Genomic DNA, 18,553 nt, shown 5'->3' on the forward strand with positions numbered 1-18,553 from the left:
TTGCGGGAAGTTGGTGTGTTGTCTATAAGTTAAAAGTAAATAAACAACTTTAATTTGGGCTACATGTGCAAAATAACCACCGTATATCTCTCGAGTTAAATAGTCCCTATGAAAGTTCATGTATATATGGAATAGCTGATACGTGAAATGTTTGGAAGGTAATTTTTGAACTTCACATTCACTTATTTTGAAAGGTTACATTTAATCAATAAAAACACGGTAAAAACAATACATCAATCGTCAATATTTTTTTTTTAATAAATTTGAAGGAGCTCTCATAACATAAGAACCATCATTCGCCGCGAGAGAGAGGTATAACAACCGTAGTTTATTATATGACTATAGGAGATTCAGAAATAAACACAACCAAAACATGGCACATTGACAGATTTTAAAAGGAATAGTTCGTGTGAATTTCAGTGGTCCTCGATAAAATATAACTTTATTGTTTTGATTAGTGATTAAAATTCAGACGAACAAAAATGAGTTGGTGGTCAGAAAGTCCCTCACACTCATTCACTTCACTGGCTCAGCCCGAAAAGGATCTTGACCTCCGACACTAGAGTTCGCTATGCGTTATAAATACTTTATAAAACAAAATCCCCCGCCGCGTCTATTCTGTAAGTCTGTATGTTTGCGATAAACTCAAAAATTACTGAACGGATTGTCATGCGGTATTCACCTATCAATAGAGTGATTCTTGAGGAAGGTTTAGGTGTATAATTTGTTAAAGTTGTGTGTAAATCCGTGCGGGTCGCCAGTCTAATTATATGTAATTAGACAGCATTTTTGTTTTATTGATCTCATAATATCACTTAGGTTAAAGTCACCCACGAGTACAAGGTTTGGGCTAAAGCTGTATGTACCCTTAACAAAAAGTTTCACTGTGCGCTTTTACTGAAGGAGGTAAACTACACAAATTGTGATCTTTCACGATTAAGACGAACGACAATTAAGCAAGTACTATAAAATAAATTAAAATATTCGCTGCGCAGCATTACGGGATACATTTGGTTGTATATGACTTTCCGACTCTGAGGCAACTCAGTGCGGAAGAGATTTAACTACTTTGAAAATCGTTGCCTTGACAAATTATTCAAATTATGTGCTTCAGTTCTTTTCAGAATAAGATCATCTTCACATGTAAAACTCCATCAACCTCAAATACCCTGCTTACGTAAACTAAACAAGCACGGGGACAAAATTAGTTATACAATAATTAGAATGGTCACTCAAAAAGGGGCGCGCCATGTACGGCCACACAAATTGTACCTCTAAACATTTTCTAAGACGTATAAGGCACTGCGAATTGATGCACAAATGTACGGGTTGACAAAAGCTGTTAAGTGACCGTCACAGAGTGACCTCGTGGTTGGTGTGAAATGCTCCGTAAATAAATAGTGGAGGATCTAGTTTTTAAAACAACTAACGTCATATGGAAAACAAATATGTAGGATTCAGTTTGGTTCTATTGTGGTTCACTAGTGAAAAAGGTACAAAATATATTTTGCGTATTATATTAACTTTTGAAAATGCTTTTCGCACAAAATAAATCCCGTTACATCGTAGGTATATCGTATTTGTAAAGGATGTCCCAAAAATAACGCAAGTTTTGAATTTAATCCAAAACATTTTTTTTTTATAGTATTATTTGTTGATAAAATCATGAAATACACTAAATAGGATTATGTGTGGAATAAAATGTCGGGAAAATGACTTCTACGGCTTAGCTGGCATATACGCACTCTTTTGTAAAAAAAATCCTTGACCATTTTGCATAAATTCGGCTGACGCACTGATTCGATATTACCATTTGAACGACCGACGACCGACCAGTGGAATGACCATTATGAATTGATCCACTCTGCCTGAATTTCGCAATCACTCTTCAAACAGTTCAATATACCTACCATATTTTGCACAATTTTTTTGAACTGTGCCCGCCAAACTTTCATTACATTTAAAATATTGTTCAATAATGAAAACGCGTTGTTCAACTCGCCACTAGGTTATTACACTAAAATGCAAAAATGGCGGCAAATTCAAATCTTGCGCTATTTTTGGGATGTCCCAGATATTAAAACTAAAATGGGCATACTAGGAATTTTACGAATTTAAATGCCTCGTTGAAAATCAGTAGGTATGCAGATAGATCCCACGTACATAAATGTGGGTTTGCAGAATAATCCTAAAAATTATCATAGGTAGATGGATAGTATACTCGTATCTAACGAGGGAGTGCTGCAGTTAGTAAATAAACAGGTAGAAGTTTTAAAGACAGCCAAAACACGCAAGCGCAATGCTTCGGTCATGTGAACGAGAAGTATGTACTCTTTCAACTCATTATTTAACGAAAGATTCAAGTAGTAGTGTGTGTACTAATGTACACACACGACTACTTGAATCTTCTTAAAAATGCCAAGTACCTAGTACGGCTTTCTTTGCACGAAAGGTTTCCTTTGGCAGAATACATCATTGTGACTCTAAGATGTATTAAGGGTTGGAGCCACCCAGATTTTAATGCAGGTTTTTGTTTACAGCGTCGGCGACGTCTGAGGTTAAGACGAAGGGGGATGGCCGATTATCCACAGAAACGTAGTCCCCATTTTCCTCTCTGGATATTAACATTATGGAAAATATTTTTACATAATTTGATGACCAATTTATTTTCAGGCAACTAAGGCCCATACATACATACCTTACAAACTAACATACATACAATAATAAAAATCTTAAAATATAAAAATCATTTTGACGGCAGTTTTCGGTACCTATATGATGTAACCATAGCCATGCCCCTACGTTTGACTTTTTTGGATTTTTTGGTTATTTTAAAAATTAGGAGCGAACAATAGATTTCATACAGTTTTTGAAATGCTCCTAACTCTTATAATAATTAAAATTCGAAAAAAGTCTAACGTAGCTGTGGTTGATATATAACAAACTGTATCAAAATATTTTCAATAATGTGAACATCCAGAGAGGAAAATCAGGACTACGTTAGTATGAAAAGGCGATTTCGCACTTTAAGTTTAGTTTCTAAGTCAAGTTTGGTATCCCTTTCATATAAATCAAAAATGTAGACATATATTTCATCTAAATCGGTTCAGCGGTTATTGATTCCCCATACAAACTTCGACCTCCCTTTTCACTTTTAAGGGATAATTTTTGGGATAATAACTACCTATGGTCTGTTCTGGGGCTTGAACTATCTTCATATCAAATTTTGGTTTAGCGGTTAAGGTGATTCGACTAGGTTACCCAAAGCTTAAACCTCACTAGATGGCGCCACTATTGCAAATTTTCAGTTTTCATTTTTTTGTGGAGTAGTCTTGGTATTTCTATACTGTAAAGTATGATTAGCTCACTTTTTAAATAAATATTGAATTATTAAAACAAACATTGAACACTTCATTGTACAAAATCACCCCTTAATGTCAACAGCATGTTTCTTGACTCTATTTCCAACTATCACTCACACATTTTTTAGCGTGAATTTAAAACAAAAGTTTTTTTCATATTTCATATGTTTTTACTTCAGAACGGTCAATATCATAAACGACTTCGGCATCCCTGATGTTTACGAAAACGATAACAAACTTAAATGATATATCAAGATAGTTGAAGTTGAGAAACCCCCTATAAATTTACGTCAAAAGGTGGTGGCTCTACTTCTTAAATCTATCCTTGGGTCCTAAGGACCAATCCTGCCAAAGGAAATCTTTGGTTCACGATACGCCGTATTTTATCACCTACAACTACGACTACGTAACTCATAGCATGGCTCTGCAATAATCTTCGAACATGATTTGAACAGAGCACACACTCATTGTATTTAATTTCAACCCATTTTCCTATATTGTATTATATCTTCAAAAAAATAATTTTGTATTATAATATTTCACTCCATAATAACATGAGAGATCTGTTTTCCAGTGGAAATTTTCCTATGTTCAATATGGAAATTTATTGCAAACCGCGGCAGTTAAATTTATGGTAATGACTATTTATCGTAGCTGAATCAAAAATAGACTGTAACTCCTGAATAACAGGCTAAATGTTTAGCGGCTAATAATAAAATATACCATTATATTCGACACATTTTCGCTCACAGCGGCATCAGATCGAAGGACCTCATGTCGACTAATAATATGATAATATGTATACGGGAAAGGGCAGTCCCCTCAGTGCATACAAGTGAATTATATCTGTGGTCAGCACGCCCGATCTCCTTATAAACATATATCTGTGGCAGTCCCTATCCGCTCGGTTTAACCCTTATATTTTATTATATAAATATTTTAAATTATTTAGGTCAGTACAAAAAAATACATAAAAAATAACAAAACTGAAGCTAACTTAAGCGTAGTAATTTTTTATTCTAAATAGTTAAATAGGGATCTACATATGTGTTGGCTTTAGCATTGCACACTGCTCCCAAATACCCGGAACACCATTGATCTGTGTGCGAGAATAGTAGATTGTTAAACCAATAGTCTGAGGCTGAAATGATTTCTTTCACCCGAGATAAACACTAATTTTCATTTCGAATACGAGGAGAGTAAAATACATTTGTTTTTTAAAACAACATGACTAAGTATAAACTTATAGTATTTCTTGAGGGTACTTTCAATTAACAATTTAGGTTAAATTTTGTAATTTTATGGAATTGCGAGTTATATCAAAATGGAAATCGTACAACAAATCAATTCAAAACCAAATTTTAATTGCTTATCGAAAAAAAAGATGATAAACGTACTTGGAAAGTAAAATACTCGAGAACAGAAACGTATCACTTTCTCCACACTTCATAGAACAACAATGACGCACTTTCAGAGCCCTGGAAATCATAAGAAAATATTTATATATAGCGTAGGTCTAATCAATGCCGAAAAATAAATAGTTACATATGTACATACATACTGCCCCACCACGATTTCTATCAAACAATAAGACTTTTTTTAGCTAAACAAAAAAATCCTATATTTTTAATACCCCCACGTTCCACCAAACCCAAATAAGAAGCTATAAAACTTTCAAAAAGTGATGTCACCCGCTAATAAAGTGTATTTAGACCGTTAACTTCCGATCTGAATTACCTTAACCCCGTGTTTTTCAAACCTACGACAAGCCTGGAAAGGCGCGAGCCTTATACAGCTACTTGATTGAGAAAATAATCGGATATTAATACGTATTTGGCTTTATTAACGGATTTTGTTTGAAAACATTGGGGTAATGGGGTCTGTTATTGGATCCTTTAAAGCGGTGAAGTGTGAGCGGAGGTTTTTGAGTCATATTTTTAACGTTTAGTATGCTTATATTCAACAACATGTGTACCTGTACATGTATTTGTCATGTATTTGGCGATGTGAGTATATAGATCATACTGCGCAACTTTTACTATGGGACTAACCCCGAAATTTCGAAAAACAGTCGGCCCTCCCATATAAAACATCAACATCTGACCCGCCAAAATGTATGAAACAATACATTTTTTTCCTGGTTTCGGGGTTGAATACATTGATTTCGGAAAATATTGCCGGGAGTAAAAAAAATGGCTATTGTTTTACAACATCATACGATAGGTTAATAATCGCATAAATATTGGTTGGATCTTCTGAAGTAGTGCATCGCTTATGAGTAGTACAGTCAAACATATTTTTGCCACTTTGTCCGTATCGATATTTTCAGACGTGACCGTACACCTATTGAGCATTGAACCAGAATTTGGCTTTTTATAACGGCCCGATTCTAACTTTAAGATACGTCAAAAATTTCCTAAAGATACGATATGGATTGGATATCAATTGGAGCAAATGTTTGACGTATCGTAAAGTTCGCATCGGGCCGTAACTGTAAGGAACATTGAAAACGTTATGGCCTGCATTGGCCTGCTAACAGGAATTGGGCTACTTCAACTTTTATGGCTTACAGAGCAATTTTCCGTTTGTTTTCAATGATATTTACCGAGGAATTGCACTATCTGTTATGCCTTGAGAACTTTGGTTTGTTCGTAGTGTTAGTTTTGAAAAGTGTTGTCATAAAGTTACCAGTATTTTTAAAGAAAAATTGACGTAAAAGTAACAAGAATGTGCGTTCGCACATCTAATGTTTAATTTTTGACCGATTGGATCCACGTGAAAAGCGCTGTTTAAGAGGAAGCTAATGCAAATTGTAGTTGTTGTATTGAATTTTCACACGCTTCGTTATTTTCAGATGTATATCATCATCCTGCATACACCATAGCAGTATAACTTTAGTACAAAAAAAAAAATAATTAATAATTTTAGTATATAAACGTAGCCAGTGATATTGCCATAGAATCTAATCTAATGAGTAAATTCTCAAAATTTTTAGAATAATTGAGATAAAAGATATAAACCCGCGCGAGAGCCATACCTTCCATCGCAAGGTCCGCGCGGTGACATAATTCATTTTCTTCTACGCTGTTTTGTCTTAAATTTTAGTGTTCCATGAAATAGAGAGCTCAACACAGGTTTCCAGTACGAGAATCCTTACCCTACACGTCGGTCGTTGCTCCGGCTGCCCTTTTTGGAGAGCGTGGTCCGTGGTGAACTCAGCAGGTGCGCTCACTGGTGGAATAAGTAAAGGTTTGATACCTTTACTGTGTTTACTTGATTGAGGCAGGCCGGCCATGTTTTGAATTGAGATTACCTAGATTACCTGCTGCGTCTTGAGAGACGCAGCAATGGAAGATCATCTACCTATATTAACAGAAACAGCTGTTATACCGGGTGTTATGTAGGCTGAACTCCTCAAACTGACCAACATTTGTTCAGCAACTTTTAAAAATAACTTTTATTGTGATTTTTAGTACACTTTAAAGTTTATTCTAAGACGCAATGTATTGCGGATTGTGTTATGTTTAATTTAAAGCGTGGCAATTAACGTCAAGTAAACTAATGACAGCGTACATTGAAAGTAATATTTAATTTGTATGAAAAATAGGAAGTCTAAAGAATTCATAATATTCAAAAATCGGTGAACAAATGTTGGTATTACGTTTTAGGAGTATAGCCTATAGTTAAATTTATTGTACGTGTTCCAGCCCACACCCGGTATACTGAAGAAAAAGTGACCAAGCCCTCTAGTAACCAAGGGCGGAATCTAACCTACGTCTTCTATTTACGCAGCTAACTAAAAAAATGATTTGTTCCCTAGTTGTTTAGATAATTGAATTTTAAAGCCATTATAAAAGCTGTTAATTGTAACCCTTAAGCTGTAAAAAGCTCATTTCCAACGTCATTCAAAGTTCAACACTATATTTGACCACTTTTGCGCAAAAAATGAAATCATGACGTAACGGCAAAAGCGTTGCGTTTTTTGTACTGATTTCTCGCAAATTTGGTTAGAATATCTTAACGAAAACACATGGTGATCGCTTTGAGCTTGTGGGTGCCTATATTTACCCCTTAGCCAGGACTGACATTTTTACTAGCTTTTATTTAACATGCAATGTATGTATTGTCGGGTCAAGCTAAATTAGATCCACATCCCACATCCCATTATTCGATTGAGCTAAAACATCACACGCTTATGTATAATGTAAGTTTGGTAACAATGCAATATCATGGTATCATCATGCTGATCTGATATGGACACAGGAGGTGGGCATAGGAACTCCGTTATAAAACAACGCAAACTAATTGTATCTGGGTTTGTAAGAATTGTCTTGACCAGTATTAGTTGCATGTTGAAAATAAGAGTCAGCGATAACGGCTTAAGGCCAGGGACACTATACTATGCCCGTTCAATGTTTAGGATTAATAGGGAATATTGGTAATACAGACAAATTTAAGTTTCGTATTTTATACACACTCTTTCCAGAAGGTCTAGTATGTCAGTAGGTTTGTTAGGTGTTGTGCGTTTACAGTTACATCGTTTTCGATTTTTTATATTAAATGAGCAGCAATAATATTCAAAGTATAAAAGTAAAATTCGACTTCTCATAATTTCATTGAGCCTAAAAATCTTCGAATTGTGATACAATCGTTTAGGCTTACTTAGGCTTTGCTACAGATTAAATTTTTTCAAATTAAATTGATACCCGAACTGAAATTCTTCGTCATAATACCGACGTAGTACCGGACTAATCCCAACAAGGCCTAGTTTACCCTCTGGGTTGGAAGGTCAGATGGCAGTCGCTTTCGTAAAAACTAGTGCCTACGCCAAATCTTGGGATTAGTTGTCAAGCGGACCCTAGGCTCCCATGAGCTGTGGCAAAATGCCGGGACAACGCGAGGAAGAAGGAGAAGAATACCGACGTAGTATTGGAGGTTGCATAAATGTGGTCGCTGGTACTTTAGTAATCCTATTACGAAACATAATGTGACACCTATTACTATCAGACTCCAGGAACTCTGCTAAATACCTAAGTTCTATTAATCTCTTCTTCTTCCTCGCGTTGTCCCGGCATTTCTTTTCATTTCATTTCTTTTCATTTTTTTTTCTAAGTTCTATTAATACGTAATAGAAAGAAGCACCGGCCAGTTTGGCCATGATCAAGCAACAAGCAGTTGATTTTTATACCGTTTTTAAGGTTTCGTAGTTACTTAGAAACCCTTATGATTTCGCCATGTCCGTCTGTCCGTCCGTCCGGGGCTTTGCTCCGTGATCGCTCATGTTAGAAGGCTGCAATTTGGCATGGACACATAAATTATGCATGGCAATAGAACGGTAAAATAAAAACTACAAAAAAAAGTACCTCTTATACAAAATTATATTTTTAGATTTTTTTTTTTACTTTGATGCAATAGTGTGGGATATCGTTGGATAGGCTGTTCAACAAATTTTTGATAAAGTTAATATTTTTGGAAATAATCGCTACAAAAGAAAAAAAATATGTGTCCCCCATCTTCCCGTCCTCTAACTTTTGAACCATGGTTCCAAAAAATATGAAAAAAGTCGTCAAACAAAAGCTTAGTATATACTTTCAATTAAAACTATAGCGAACATGATCGGCCTAGCCGTTTTTGGGCTATTGCAAAAAATCTTCTTTAAAAAAGAGGTAAGTATGTACAAAAGCGCTACGAAGGTACTCCCTTATGCTTGTAATTTACCTACACATGATACTTAGATAAAGATAAAGATAGTATAATATTCAAGTAGGCATATTACAATGCGCGAACGTCAAATAAAGCTACACCTCTGACCCGAGAAGATTTAAATCCCCCCTCAATTGGAGGAGGGTATCCCAATATGGACCGGGAAGAAACTCCGCGGGACACATCTTTTCAAAATATTACATCTTATAAGTAACATGTATTAAATAAGAAAAAAAAATACAATTTAGATTACTATAGAAATCATGCAATTACATACAGTAGATACTTTACTTCATAGAAATTTGATTAAAAAAATATATGTCATATCAAATTATACAAATACGTAGCTCTTTCAGAAAACATATCGAATTCTTACAAAGGGAAAAGAAAAATAAAATTAATAAAGAAATGCTTTATCTACCAAAAGTAAAGTATCTTAGCCTAACAGTTAATAGCCCCCGTTAGGCCTGTTCTGATATAATGGTATCTACGAAATCCTACACTGAGTGTGGCCCGACGTGCTCTTTGGCGATTTATTTATATTGATCTTGCGTTTCACTCGTCGGACTCTTGACCAGCTACAGTTGCTTACAGCTACAGGTGTAATACATATTACAACTTAATGAAAAACATGTCAATATAAACAAATTGCTCGAGTATTCAGCCAATAACTCAATCATCTACTGGAAGGTTAGATGGAAGAGATCTCTGACAGAAGAGGTTGATCATTGTACTTCAATTACTGTTTTTTTTGTGTTGTGAAGGGACATGCTTAGGGACATAAATCTTAAACAAAGTAGTTTACGATCCAATTCTTTCATAGGTAGTAAAATTAAGTAAGTACTTAAGTTGCTTTATATTGAGAAGGTAGTAAGTTAGATCGTAAATCTGAAGTTAATTAAAAGCAGGATGGAAAGTATTGTGAGAAATATTTGACGAATTTAAAATGGAGAAACATTTAAATACAATGTTTTTGAAATATCAAAAAGCCTTGAGTTTGTGTAAGTATAAGTATATTATTAAATTGGTTATTAAGTACGTTACATTTTTAATAAGCGTGTATTCAGTTTATTATGTTTTATACGAGAATGGCCGAAAGTTTGTTATTTGAGAGTGCTGGCCTAGGTACCTAGATGTTCAAGTGATTGCCTGCGTTTCAAACGCGTATCATATTAAAATTTTAGTCATTCATCCACAATGGCCCAGCATCCATAGCACCTGACTACAGAAGAAGTCTGCAATAGTGGAACCTAATATGGCCAGGGGTAAATCACTCCGCGCCCCGCGCCGCCTGCACCAAAATTGTTGCCGCAATAAAATATATCTAAAACAAGTAAACACTGCATAGTAGCTGGTTGCAGAAACAATGACGAAAATGCTGACCACACATAAGAATACCTATATAATATGTCCAATCGGCAACGTTTAGGCACGCTCGGTATACCTAAACAGGGGTTTTGTAACAAAACGCTGTAAGTATAACAAAACTTTTGTTATACAGCGAACCGTTTGTACGTAGTACTACCGCTCGTGAAATATACCATATTATAAAAAACATGAAAAATAAAAAAAGCTACGGCACAGACGAAATCCCGCCGGCATTAATTAAACTTTGCGCTTCAGAACTAACCACTCCGATATCTTGGCTGGTAAATCAATCCTATGATGAAGGAACCTTTCCGGACGCTCTTAAAATATCTACAATAAACCCAGTTTTGAAACCGGGTGGCGATAAGTATGAAGTAAGTCAGTACAGACCTATATCCTTGCTCCCGGTCCTCTCGAAAATATATGAAAAAACAATGTCAAATCGTATTTATTCTTTTTTTGAAAAATACAATTTATTAGACACCAATCAATACGGATTCAGAAATAAACGTTCTACAGTCTTGGCTGTGTACACATTTATACAATCAGCTTTAAATATAATAGATAAAAAACAATACGCAGTAGGGCTACTATTGGATATGTCCAAGGCATACGATAGGGTGTCCCACCCCATCCTGCTTAAAAAATTATACGCTATGGGAATCAGGGGTACAGCTTATAAGTGGATAAAATCGTACTTGCATAACCGGTACCAACAAGTGCAGATCGAGCATTACCACAGAGAATCGAACGAAGTTAGGGCTATAAAATCAGAAATGCGTCCAACGACTTGTTCTGTCCCTCAAGGATCAGTAATTTCTTGTCTGTTATTTATTGCGTATATTAATGACCTGCCGAAAACAATAGATACAACATGTATTATGTTTGCCGATGACGTCTCACTGCTGTTAAATACTACAAGTAGCAAGGAATGTACCGACCGCCTACAGAAAACTCTTGAAGATGTCACAAATTGGCTTACAGACCACAACTTACAGATAAACCTTAATAAAACAAAAATCATCCAATTTAAACCAATTCAGAAACAACCCTTGGATATTAAACTGGAAATAAATGGACAGTCTATTGAAGAAGTTAGTGAGTTCAAACTCTTAGGGATAACAGTAGATACTAGTGTTAACTGGAAAAGCCATATTCAAAATGTAAAAACAAAACTATCACGGTTTGTCTATGCGCTAAATATTCTAAAAAGAAACACAAGTTTTGAAACTGCCCTAACAGCATATTATGCATATGCGTATGCGTGGCTCCGCTATGGTGTGGTTTTGTGGTGCTCTAGTACTGACGCCAATGATTTGTTTATAATGCAAAAGAAATGCGTCCGTATTCTGACAAACACACGAATACCAAACAGCTGTCGTCCGCATTTCGTAAAACATAGATTACTTACGTTACCATGTATATATATACTGGAATCTGCACTTTTGTAAGAAACCATTCGGAATTGTTTAAAACCAAAGGAGAAGTATGCAAAACTAATAGTAGGTCTAAAAATCAGCTAGCCGTACCAAATACCAAGTTGGCTATGTGCAGAAAGGGGCCCTATTACCAATGTATTCAAATTACAAATAAACTCCCCGACAGTATAAAACGAGAACCGAATGACTTAAAATTTAAAAATATTCTTAAAAAGCTCCTTTTAGAGAAAGCATACTATACAATAGACGAATTTCTAAATGACCAAACACTGGAATAATGCTATGTACTTGCCATTAAATAAATTTTATTATAATAGTATTGTTTTGTAAGTATTCATCGACATTCATGCAATATCTAAAATCACGCTGTAGTTAATTAATATTAACCATGTTGCTTATTATTTTAATATATTAATAAAATACTCATTACATTTAGTATATACCATCATTATTTTATTAATTTATTTATTTATTTATTTCATAAACGAACTTGACATTTTATATCTTATATTGCATAAACGTCGATAAAATATAACGTTATAAATATAGATCTCGTTGCCATAAGTATTAAATACCTAGATATAAGAAATATTGAGTGCCCTTACAGGGTGTCATGTACCTACCATCTTCAAACTGTAACACTTAATGTATAATGAGCATGACTGCAATACAATAAAGAATAAAGAATAAAGAATATTAATTATTCTCAAAATTCAAATTCAAAATTCAAAATTTTATTCTGCAAGTAGGCCTCAAGGGCTCAATACAACATTTATAGAAACATCATATAGTGACATGAAAAATACATAAAAACATTTTATAAATACAACAGCCAATACCTGGGTAAACATTACATTATAATAATCTTAAAATAAATAATTACTACAATACAATAGAGATGTATAGTCTCTATGGTTAAAAACACATTAAATCTGGAGATGTAAAAGGTCCCCAATGTCAGAGTACTAATACTAATAAAATTTGGAGGTGTAAAGTCTCTCCAAGTGTCAAAATAAAATTTATACTAAATAAATAAACCGCGTCTGGACTGTTAAACTAGCAGTCTCATAAACTAATGCTACATTCTGTACATAACTAGTATGTACCAAGTCAAGTATATTATACAATATGACAGAGACGTATAGTCACCACGGTTAATACATTAAGTTTGGAGATGTATAAGGTCCCCACGGTCTGAGAAAATTAATAATACACAATATATCATCAAAATAACTAAAACATAACAAACATTAATACATAAGGTTGAACAGCTAGAAACAACAGAGTCATATGCCACTCTGGGACACGGGACACTCAAAAACGTAATTACTGTACATAGAGCACACGATTTTAGATAGAATAAATTTCCACAAATTTAAAAGTCTGGAATGTCTGTTTGAATGAATGTTTTTATTTTTAATGGTTCAGGCCTACAAATTATCTCACCAGAAAATTAATATCAATAATAATTATACTTACCTAACTATTAAGTTGCCTATTATAAATATTATAATAACCACAAAATTGATATTTGTAACCAGTGGCGCCATCTACCGTAAGTCGGCTACATAATCAATTACTGGAAACCATAGCCCACTTTGCTACGTCCGCAAACTACGCTAGTCACTGTAACACTCTTGTTTGTTATAATGATAGACACTAGGTGGCGCTAAAATAAAAATTATTTTAAGTATTATTTTTATGTTTACATAATAACATTGGTTGGTTTAATATAATAATGGTGATGGAATTTTTATCTCAGGAAAAATAAGGTCCGTCATATAGGATCGAGCGTAAAAAATACTAATCGAAAAAATAAGTGTTTAAAAAATACAGGTAAAGTTTTACGGTTCAAACACTTCAAACTGGGGGCCGTTTTTTGTTTGAATTTCGATCGCTCGATTTCGTGTGACCAAAGGTGTGACATAGTAGGCATTTAAATTCTACTAATAAAATTGAAAACGATTGGTCAAATCAATACCACTAGATTCCCAATTTCTATCGTTTGAATTTTAAAAATTAGCATTTCGCAGTTTTCCACAGTAATTCGAGTAACAAAATCGAGCCCTCGAAATTAAAAAAAAATCGCCCCCCTGTAATTCAAAAAGTTAAGTTTTAAATGACTGTTTTCTGCAGTAAAAAGCCTTACGAGGGTATAATAATAACAGACAATTTGTCATCATGACTCAGACTCGTAGTAAAGTAATTTTATTAGTTACCAGACATAAAAATCGCGTTTTGTCTACCTGGAATCAGCTTTGTGTCTACGCTATCGATTCATTTAATATCATAATATTTGTCATCATATTTCGGACTAATAGCATACTGACCAATGAAAACGTTGTTTACGCATTTCCATAGTGGGTTGATGTTGCGGTTAAACTATAGAAAATGTTTTTGTCGCCCGTTACCAAATGAGACTTTTGGGGCTCGGAGTGCGTCTGTCCGTTTTTAATTTAATGTATATCTCGGATTTTTAGGGGACTTTAATGACATATGGTATGGAGATACTACTTATATCGATACTAGTGATTGTCAAGTATATGTATCACTTAACTAAAGAGGTTGATAAATGATTAAATATTACGAAAATACTAATTGGAATCATACTCTATGTAGCGTGACGTAATTTTTCTGTCAACGGCATGAAATGTACGTGATAAGGTGATAACATACTAAAAAATCATGGAGAATGGAAAATATTTAGAAGTGGAAAAATATTTTGTCTTTATACGAGTACCTACCTGGTGTACTTCACTCTTAAACGGACCCTAATACATTACTGCAATCCTTCAGGCTCCCCTCGAGCGCCGTACACTTACAGCCACTTTAGCCTAGCAGGCAGGTTCCCTGCGAAATTGGGTGAAAGTAGGCACTTTATCTGGAAAACACCTGTTGTTTGTCCTACGACACCCTTGACGTAAAATCAGACAGTCAGCATCGACAGTAGCGTATGAAACAAAGCCTCAAATATATCTACCATCGTCGACTAGATACAGTGAGCAAAACTATCAGCTTAGCACCCAAGTGTATTTTTTTATATGCAGAGTTCCTAAGCTAATAGTTTTGCTGATTATACTTTTCCGAATAGAGTTATATCTCGACAATTAGAGTTCAAAAGTATGAACAACAGTTAAAATGTTTTGTATAGGTATGTTTCTCTTTCTGTTGAGCTATCAGATAATGGAATGGAATTTTAATAAGTGTTCGAATTGTGATTATTCGCCTTCTTTATTTAATTATGAAGATAATATTTCCGCTTGTACATTTCAGATACCTACAAAAATTATAAGGCATTTAAGAAAGAAGAATAGCTTTGCGATTCTAACGAAATAACGGTACCTTACTGTTTCTATGAAGTTCCATTTCGGGAGAAAACAATCACTTTGATTTTGATGTCGATCGCTTTAGCATAATATATATAGAATATATTGAAAAAAAAAAATGTTTTGCAAATTTTGAAAAGGACGAAAACCTATAAACCTAGTTTTTCACTGTGTCAATAACAAGCTAAAAATCATCAAGAACGGAAAATATTTAGAAGTGGAAAGACATTTTCTCTTTTTTTATGGACGATCACGTGCTATATCTACTTCCCTCTTAATTGCCGTAATTAATTGCCGTAATGTCTGTTTCACATTGTCAATTTCTAACTTTTGCAGCAACACACCCACATGTTCCAACAGACAACCGTGTAATTATTAAAATCGATTTAACATAATCGACATGCATGCCACCACCAACTTAACACGACCCCTCTAACATCGCGCCTCTAATACTGACTGACTGAGACTGTATGACGTTGCAATAAGATTCACGACTCGTCAATTGATTATGTCCAGGATGGTACGATGGCTGTAGTGTCAGGGGTTAGGTTACAATGGTGAGTCGATAATTTGAGGGGTGGGTAGGGGGGTATGCATTATGTAGCACCAATCAATGGTGTCGGTGATTGTTGGCCAAACTGAGTGACGAATGTGGGGGAAAAGTTGTGGAGTCGTCATTCTCACTGAAAACTATTTGGGACTAAGTAATACGGTCCCTTTTTTGTTACATTTTATTTGTGGCAGATTTCAATACCCAAAAATTGTATTGTACGTAAAAAGGGGTTACTTTAGTTGGTTTTATAGAAAAATATAAGTACTCGCTCTATTTTTATTGTGTAATAATTTTTTGTAACAAAAACTAGTACCAGATATTTATAGATGTTACGTAAATTTTCATGCCCTGTTTCATTTTCAACATGAGAGCGTGACTTCCATTGCCGGTGTTAAAAGTGACGTTTTGTTTGAAGAAACATCACTTTTGACACTGACACAACCGATGCTTATCGTATCTAGTCGTGTTGGCCGAACGTTAATTAGAATTGATTAAACTTAACAATTACAAATTGAACCGTAAACCGTAACGGATGGTTATAGTTTACGGTTCAATTTGTAATGGTTTTTTTCAATATTTTCCATCACTGACCATCTAGACTTACTATTTGAAGTATCTTAAAATTTGAATCGGGCCGTATATGTGTGTTTTGGCGGCGGTTTCCTGTGACTTAAAATACATCTGAAAATCCTCGCAAAATTTCCGCAAACTCTCTATTTTTAACATACAAAAACACGATGACATATCACAACGCCACACAATACAAAACCGATTACAACTTACACATGGCGACATGTTTCCCGAAAACAGGCGCAATAAAACATTCTGCGAGAAAGAGGATATAAACTGCTTGCGAAAATGTAAATCATATCTTTGCCTCACATACGATGTTGCCGTGACAAATGGTGTATGGAATATAAGAACGTTGAATTTTTTAGTATGTATGTTGGGGGATATTGGATATTGTGAGACAGTGGCGCTCACCTGGTGGCTGTGGGAAACATAAGTTATATCATAATTTTGCGAATTATTCTTTAGGTATATAAGTATTTAGTTTCCCAACTGCACTTAACACGTGTCCTTAGATTTGGTCTGGTATGAATTGATAATAATATGCGAAAATTATTTACTATCCAAAAGCAGTATAGACCACCAAAAACATTTTCATGATATTATGTTACCAAGATGAAGGTTTTGTTGGTTTTCTTGGTCTGGGTTGGTTGAAGGTGGTGGTGGTTGGCTTTCTGTATTAATCTTGTTGTCCTATTGTAAGTTTAAAGCTGTTGGTTCCCCTTAATATAATTAAATGAATAAACCAAAATAACTCAAGTTATGAGGGTTCAAAAAACGACGAAGCGCTTCGAGAAAAGGTAGGTAGTGCCCTTGCGCTTCGCTTTGCTCGTCTTGGTGCACTACGGTGCTTCAGATACTTATTGCTCATCAATCCATCAAAAATCCCATATAATTGCCTGATTACCTATATACAAACTTTCACGGGAAACGGTTGAGAACCAAGACTAATTCGAACGTGAATTTTGACATCATAAAGATATCATTTTGTTATCACCCTTGTATCTCGTTTACGCCAAGTACTCGAGCGATTATGATATCTAAATCTTGTCATTTAGTTAGCATGTTATATTGCGCGCACGCATTTACGCGCGCAATATAACATTCTAATCGAATGACAAGATTTAAATATCATAATGTGATTTCGAATTGGCCTCTTAATATAAAGGAGAACATCCAGACATACGAAAACTGAAACGGAGGCGCTTCGCTCGCGTTTCACCCTCAGTCGGTCAATAAATAAATAAGTACATCTGTTGAAGTGAATTTCTAATTTTTTCAACGAGTTAGAAACATCCATTAAAAGGCGGCTAACGCGAAATTGTAGTTTTTATATTGAGTTATTACACGTTTTAATCAAGGAAAAATGCCACGAATAAAATCACTTGGAAACTAAACTATGTTTTCTCTTAGTTTGACTCTACGTAAAACCTTTTTTTTTTAAAGTTGGCTCGATGGAAAAAAGTCCCGAAAACATGTCTAATTTTCATTTATTTTCTGTTATACCCTGCATACCATAGCAGTATAATTTTTTCTGTATTTCTCAGATATTGAGATATATAGTTAAAACCTGCGCGTTCGTCAAATCTTACGCGGCAAGTTACGCGCGGCGCGGCATATCTTTTCCTTTCCTAATTTCCTGGCCTGTTAATTTCTGATTTCCTGGCTTTAAGCCCCCTTTTAAGCTCCACTCTCAAATTAAATAAACAACTATATATAACGTACTCATTGGCTCCTCTATCATTCTATAGGGCGAGCAAACAGGGATGTTTACACATATTGAATTTAATAAAAATATTGAATATTAGAAAATGAGCAATTTATCAACATAAATTGGACACTAAAAATATAATTTGAACATAATTACAAAATACAAGAACTCAAAATTTCAAAATTTATAATTTTTAACATCAAAATAAATAAAAATGGGTCCATTCGATTCCTTAAATTTTATTAAAAAATGAATTATAGAGCAACTATATTCATAAACGCATTATTTCGCCGTCATAATATCAATTTTTTGCTTTCCATACTTCATTAATTTAATTTTTTTTGCACAAAATACAAAAAAAATATTTTTTTATAAATAACACTTAATGCCTAAAGGCATTCTTTATCGTGGCAGACATCCAATAAGTTGTTAACTACTCTCAAATAAAAAAAATAAAAAAACTATAACGTACTCGTTGGCTCCTCTGTCATTTAAGCTGTAAAGGGGTAGGGCAGCGAGTG

Source organism: Cydia pomonella, chromosome 11, assembly GCF_033807575.1.
Source record: "Cydia pomonella isolate Wapato2018A chromosome 11, ilCydPomo1, whole genome shotgun sequence".
NCBI lineage: Eukaryota > Metazoa > Arthropoda > Insecta > Lepidoptera > Tortricidae > Cydia > Cydia pomonella.